Below are 8,025 nucleotides of genomic sequence, written 5' to 3' on the forward strand. Positions count from 1 at the left end.
CACAGAGTGGTACTATGGGATTTAACCCAAAGGACTAAGTGGTTTGTTTAAATCCCATTGAAAATTGTTCACTCGCTTTCAAATGCCAACTGGAAGTTTCCTTTATGATCGCAGATTACCAAAATAAAATGATATAAATAAAAGTACCAGACTTATAGTGACTTTGACATTCAGGAACTCTCTGATTATGATGGACCAGAAATAGAGGACATTGTGAAAGTATGACAGTAAAACAGAATAGAGAGAAGGGAAGAAAGAAGGATGAAACAGAGCAAGAATAGATTAAAGGAAAGAAGAGAAGATAAAGAAAAGACACAAAGAAATAAGCAAGGAATGGATAGGAGTCAATTATGAAAGAACTAAGAAGGGAAGGAAGATGTAAGGACAAATAATACATAGAGCAAACAAAAGAATCAACTAAGTAAAGACGGATAGGGAGAGAAAAGGAAGGGGGTGTTGATGCAGAGAATATAAGATTAAAAAAAATACAAAAGGAAAGAAATTAGTGAGGTTGGAAGAGAGAAAAAATGAGAGAAAAAATAAGGAACTGAAAGAAATAAAGAAGGAAAGACAGGACTAAAAATGGAAGGGCAAGGGGAAATAGAACAGATAGAACAAATAAAGAGAGCAAAGATGGAGTAAAAAAGGAAGGGATGAAAGACAAAAAAGGGAAGTGGTAACAAAGGAAGAAAGGTGAAAGAAAGAAAGAAAGAAAGAAAGAAAGAAAGAAAGAAAGAAAGAAAGAAAGAAAGAAAGAAAGAAAGAAAGAGTACAGGTTGAGTAAACGTCTGGCACTGTACAATACAACATCAAAGTGCCAGTACTTCAATGTTGTGTAGTGTAGTACTCATGTAAAGTAAATGTACTTAGGTACTTTCCACCTTTGTGAAATACTGCGACCACAGCACAAAGATGGCTGCTGTGGGAAAGCAGCAGTGGGGAGCATTGATCTGTTACAGTGCAGCAGCGGTTCAGTGAGTCACGCTGGTGTGGAACCCATGCAGGGCCGTAAACGCTCTAACCTCAACATGTTCTGTGCAATTAATCAGGGAAAACTTTATAACAAAAAAGCCACAGTAACAAATCCAAAAGTCAGCCGTGGTGTAAAAGACCTGAGTCAGAGTCAGGGAGAGGGGAAGTTAGTCAATGTGTTGACAAGATGGATGTGAAGCCAACCAGCTTGGCCATCCCACCTCTCCCTGATCGAAACCATACCATTAAAAGGCAAAATGACTTCTATCTGGACGAGACCAATTCAAATCTAATTAATCTTTGTCGTGTCTGACTTTGAGAGCGCGTTGGTTTGTTTTATTTCCTATTGAATGGGCCATTGTAGCCCAAGCCAAGAAAGAAATGTGTTATTCATCCGCTTTATGCTCCTCCTGATTTCTTCTGATTGGATCTTCCTCAAAGATTAAAAGGATGTTTTGTTCTGCTTCATGTTACAACCTGCTGCCGGTGGGATCGCCATTTTATACGGCTGCTGACAACGGTTAGGTCTGGTGCGTTTGCCGCACAGGCAGCTTCCCCTATTTATGTGGCGGGCCGACGTTTCTGTAGGATTAATAATTTTGTGAGAGACTGATCCACTAGCCAGCTATAGTCTCTAGGTGGTTGTAAGTTACAGGCCTGAAAATGAAAAAGTGTGATTCTGCGTTTCACAAAGGAATGGGGAATGTATTTGAACAGCTGCTTTAGTTGCTTATAATATTAATTGTTATTATGGGATACCACACGAATTGTAATGCACAGACAGAAAGAAACACACACTTTGAACAAAATGGCCCCAGAAGGCTCCGATGAAGACTTGTTCAGCTTTGTTGACCTCCTCGAGTTTGTGAAATGTAAAAGAAAGAAGTGACAAATCATTTTACAGTTGATTGTTTCTGGATTTCTTGTTGGATTCCAAAGAAAATCAGCATATACACATATCTGCATGTGTAAACGACAAGTGCCATTAGGGTGCAGGCTGAGAAGTGCCACCTCTCCAAAAAGCCCTAATGGCTGCGGCCGGCTTTTATGTGAATAATGTTGTTTATATTAGGCCCCAGCTCCTACATTAGTGTCCTTCAAACGTCTGTACCCTCACAACCATTTGGCATCTCAAAATACTCACAGGCCTCCTATGTAGGGTCTATTATCAGGAGCAACGCACCAATGATAAGTGTGTGTGTGGGGGGGCGCATGTGTGTTTGAAGTACTGTAGTGCAGGAGTCATTGAAGGGCTTCATTAAAGAATGGAAAGTATGTAACCATCTCTGCAGGCTGTAGTCTCTCCTCTCACCTGCATCATAAATCACATGCCCAGTTATGGCCAGAGTCAGCCTCGATTGAATAAAACAAATACTGCCGCCTACAGGTCAGTGGCTGAACCTGCAGCACAGACCTGAGTCCAGTTTATCCAGAATGTATTTTGGATGAGGCCGAGTTTCAAATCTCGTCAACTCTCAACTTATTTAACCAAAGTGGGAAATTCTGCTGAGTAGACACAAGCTGACACTAGCACGTGTCGTACAAATTCCCTCCAAAGACGGCCGTTACGATCATATATCTCCCATAACAGCTGACCAGCAGCATTCCTGTGTTTCCTCCTGAATCCCACAAACACATCTGAATCCCTGATTTGTGGCGTATCCCTTACACACAAGCGTAGCTCCTTTCATTCAGCGTTCGGTGTCCCAGTTTGCTCTAACTGTTTTCAGTCGAACACACGGGAGTCAGGCAGACCTCCATCATGGCCTCCTTCCCAGAGTTTCTGATCACCAGATATGAATGTGCGTGTCATCAGTCCCAACTTCATAAATGTTTAGCACGCAAGCAAGGCACTCAGCAACGCCGACACATCTACACATGCACATGTATTCATTCACAGTCATGTTTCTAATATCCGATTCCTTCTTCATGTGATTTTACATACACCAACCCGGGCTCTAATCTGTAAATGAAGCATGGGAGGAAGGGGGGAGCTCTGCGGTGAGACAAACGTTCAGGACTAAAGCGCAAAGTAAATGAACAGACAAATGTTTTTGGCACTTTATGAACAGGTTTGGATAGAAAAAAAATACTCATTTAAAGGTATAAGGTCCAGAAGCCGAGGCCAGAGAGAGAGAAAGACAACATGCTGAGAAGACATATGATGAAGCAAGGACTGAGCAGCAGAACAACACGTGCAGGGCGTAAAAAAGCCCATCACAGTCAATCAGGCGTCAGCCGCTAGTCAGGGAGGGAAAGAGGGGAAACTTTACCCCGGCTCTGGCCCTCCTGAGTTGGCCTGCCGTGTGCAGCATGGGGGAAATCCACTGGATGTCACATACATCTTGATTTTTATGAATGCTTTGATAGCTCCCCTAAAGGCACTCCCATGACCAGGTGGAGGGTATTTATACAAGCGTGTCAGAAAAGCAAAAATGAGGGGAAGGGATATTTGCTGATCCCCTTTGCTCGCGGTGAAAAAAAAAATCTTGCGGTTAATCTAATTGCAACTGGAAATAATTATCTGCCTGTGGACTCTGGGAAGCGGGTCACTTGAACACACTCTGCCCCGATCACCAGGTGTGAAGGGCGAATGGTTGTGACTGACGCACTGATGTCCAACAGGAGGAGAAACCAGCATTCCTACTGTGAAAGGCCAGTGTGAGTGTGAGCCGTCAAGTGAAGAACTGTGAATGGATTACAATTAGATCGCAAAAAAACCTAAATACATAATGTCTCCTGAAGCCTCATTAGCATCACGTGTGCATCTCTAATTGAATGTAAAGTACTCGCTTGTACACACGTAGCGGGCAGGCATATGTAAAAGATTGCGTATGTGTGTGGAGACAAAGAACAGCTGCCAGTCAAAGAGTTTACAAGAGAATATTTAAAATACGCCTCGAATCAAATCAAAAAGCAACACAACTATGCACGCCAGCTCCCATTAGTGCAATAAGACCCCAGACTTTATTACTTCCAACACTGCAAACAAATTCCGCGCATTGTAGTAGTCAGTGAATATTAGGATCTCTTGGACACCTTCTGTTCCAACTCAGCTCTCGCATAATCATTATCACAGCAACATAAATGCCTTGGGCTATTTTATAGTCACTGTGCAACATAAAGACTGAGGATGGAGGAAGTTTTAATGTGTAAGAATGTATTCTGATGTGACCACAAGCTGAAACATCACACCAGATACTTTAATCATCTAAATTAACACCACAGCTTGGATGCTGGACGAGTTACAAACCTCTCATCGTATGCTAAGCTGAGCCACACATGTTCTGCATGCCCCCCAAAAAAAGTAGTACAGACAGCTGAGGGAGGTGGGGGCAGAACTGAGATAAAAGCGCTTATGAAATGTGAGCATTTTCCTTTTTTTTGTCTTCAGTGAAATAGCACAAGCACAAACTGCACCATCAATGGGTTATTTTGTTTTGAAAAGCTCATTGGAGAGCAATGAAATCTGCCTGTTAAATCTCTGTTGTGGATGCAGAATGTGCATGTGCGTGCCTGTGTGTGTGTGTGTGTGTGTGTGTGTGTGTGTGTGTGTGTGTGTGTGTGTGTGTGTGTGTTTGTGTGTGTAGGTGCACTGCATGTTTGCGTATCTTTGTGCCCTCATCGCTCACTGAGCATATGGTCATCTTACAGTATAGTTGTATGTTAGCATTTCTCTGCTCCCAGCTTTTGTAGCATGGTAATTGTGAAGAGCTAGTACCAGTGTGCCAGGTCTCAGTTTAATGAATCCCACCTGTAGAAGCCCTGTTGCCAAAGCAAAGCCTGAGCAGACTGGAAGTGTGCGGCTTTGTTGAGTTACAAATCCAAATAGTGCACCACAAATGGCTGCCGATTGTATCGACCCATTTAGATCCTGCCCATTTCTTGCTGATATGAATGAAATCTATATTTATATGCATTTACCACACTCAGCAAACAGGGCGGGAGGAGGAGAGGCCTGTGGAATGAGAGCAAGTTGCCTTACTCCTAAAACCCTCTGGCACGTGAAAGGGATTTCATAAACATGAGTACATCCAATGATTTATTCACCGGCTAATCTCTCCGCAAACTGTATACATACCGATATCTCTGAAGATTACTACACCATTCATCTAGGGCTTTCCATGAGCTCAGAATAGCACTGAATAACCTCACTGCAATGCTCCACAAGTCCTGTTTTTATCACTCTCCGCAAGAAATTGTGGTTGTTCCACTTCTTCATGTTGCACCTGTATCAGTCCAGAAGCAGATCTCCACACTGAGGCCTCTGTGGGAGTCAGTGGGGGGGATCTGACCCCCTGACACGACAAATGTTGGGGAGTTTTTCTGTCAAAATCCACTCCATATATAATCAGGTCTAATCTACAAAATGAGCATTTATAGGATGGGGCTGATTTGGCGTGAGATCCATCAGTCCGATAGAACACTAATATGTTTATCAGTTGTAACAGCAAACACTAGCTCTGACAAAATGATGACTCATGGGATTCATTCCTCACCATTTGTCAACCAAGACAGGAAATGTGTAGTAAACATGTGGAAATATGACATTAATGGGAAGGCAAGACATGTGTTTATAGTTTGGACAGTACGTACTATATGGGCAGTTTCAAATTTCATATAGGTGTGTTATAGATGCTAAACATTTTGCATATATAAAAATACACACAAACATACATTGATCAACACATATACACAAATTGTCGCAGTTATTATTGAGACGGACACACACACACACACACACACACACACACACATACGCACACACACACACGCACACACACGCACACACACAGTGACGCATTCATGTTTTGTTATGCCTCAGTGGCCTACAGTTGAGTTGTTGTTCGCTTTGTAACCCTCCATCCATTTCGGTTGGCAGTTAAAATTGAATCACTCAGGTTGCATTTAAGTTTCTACCAACTGTGCTGTTGTTGCTCATTTCAGTGCAGCTGAAGCCGGTTCTCCCAGTTGGTGGTCCCAGTAATAAGCAGCGGGGGGTGGGCGGACCACATTGGATAAGATGCCAGAGATCTTTAGCTCTCACCTTCAGGGCTTTTTGCATTTAGTCACCCTGAGCTCATAATTGTGTGACTAAAGCAATTGTTCTCTTAATTGAAGCCATTCAAGGCCTCTGCTGGCTTTCCCGCTGCCTCAGGTGGGCCTCAGGTGATCATTCAAGTCTTCAGGTGATCTTTCAAAGATGACAAAACATGAGGATTTTGTATTGTATCCAAATTGTTTCCGTATGCAATACAATTCTAGGTTTCAGTCTTGTTTGTAAACAAAAATCGTCAAATAACACTTGGAGCTGTTGTTTTGCTACAGGAAATGCTAAGAGATTATACAGGCTCTTATGTTGAGCCCCACAGTTATAACAGGTCATAATCTGTAATGTTAGCTTGTAAACACAAACATTATGAATATGAAACAGTGTGCAGGTGATCCAGAGGTAAAAATATGATATATGGTAATACTGCATGTGTGTATGCGGTCCATCCATGAACAATTCTAATTCTCAATGTGCTTCTCTTATTTTCCGAACCTTAACGTCACAAATGTTTGCTGTAATGGATTTGAAATGACTCACTCCACCGTTAGTCCTCAAACACCTGTGAAGCAGTTGTGGCTACAGAGCGCCATTTCAACTTTAATTCCTCATTCTGAATAATTCACAAGCCCAAAGAGTGTTAGAGGGCGGAGAAGCCAAATCGGAGCATATGTGTAAGAACAGTTGACACACACGCACACAAAGAGAAGTCGCCCCCAAAACTTGCAAATGGAAAAAAAAAAGAATCTGCTGGGGCCACGGTTTGTTTTCACCTGAAGCAGTCATTTATCTTGGCCAGAGCCCAACACTAAACCACTGTGTATGTTTCTATGGTCTCAGTGGGTTTGTGTGTGCACCACAGCCACTTAAACTAGTGGGGGGAACTGCAGATTTCAGTCCTAATCTAGGAATTGTGAAACCACACCATTTCCTTGCACTTGAGCAGTGCTTGGCATCTCATTCAGCTGTTGAGGAACTGTATACATCAGCTCTGATGGAGCGTACAGATGAGTTTAGGATGTGTGTTTGTTTTGCTTTACTGTGAAGGGGTAAGGAAATATAAGAAAGGTTTGTTACTACAGTATCTTTTTCACACATTGTTATCCACCGTATCAGCACCCCTGCTCTCCCTCTCTGTCTCGATTACACTCACTAAGAAACCAAAGGTGGTATCATGATGCTGCACAAGTCATTTTCACACATCATAAACTATCAATCTTGTCTCGTACATTATGTAGCAAGATGCCAGTAAACTCCACAGAGAAAGGTGATTATTACTGCCTTCTTTACACCAGAGGGATGAGAGAAGAAAAATCCTTGAATGTCTTTGTCTGTAGCTTTCCCGCTGCTGTTTGTTTTGTTTATCATATTTACAGATGTGAAAAGAATAAAAGAAAACGTAAAAGTCACAGCAAATTTATGACATGTTAAAACTTTAAGGAAAGATGTAGATCTACATATAACAGATGTGCTGGCAGATCTACGACTCCCATTCAGCAGTAAACATCAGATCTCTGAGACTATAGCTATAGCCACATCTATCACGCATGCATGCCAACACAAACCCATACCAGCACTGCACTAACCCCAAACAAACATCAAATAAATAGAATAATTAAAATGATTCTAATATTTGGCAATGAGGGATTTCTTGCCCCAGTTGTTCAACAATTTAGTTCTCTATGTTTTTGACTGAACGTTGTCATTTGTCAATTCAATTTCAATTGATATGGCATAGGGGGAAAATGATCTGCATCTCATAGACGTGAATTAAGGTAATCAAGATAAATTGCTGATCTGGTTTGTGTTTTAAATATGCTGTCATCGAAATATTGTCTAGTGCGGTTTCCTGCCTGTTAATAAGCTTGAAAAAATAAGACAAAATTGTCACAGACTACAGCTGCAATCATCCATTGCAACCTCACACTATAGATGCTACAATGAATTTAGATAAGAGCAAGTTTCCTAACAAGATGTTGCACAACATCAGCAAAACAAAGTCC

Source organism: Genypterus blacodes, unplaced genomic scaffold (assembly GCF_046128005.1).
Source record: "Genypterus blacodes isolate CSIRO-AG114 ecotype Tasmania unplaced genomic scaffold, CSIRO-AGI_Gbla_v1 ptg000052l_1, whole genome shotgun sequence".
Classification (NCBI taxonomy): domain Eukaryota; kingdom Metazoa; phylum Chordata; class Actinopteri; order Ophidiiformes; family Ophidiidae; genus Genypterus; species Genypterus blacodes.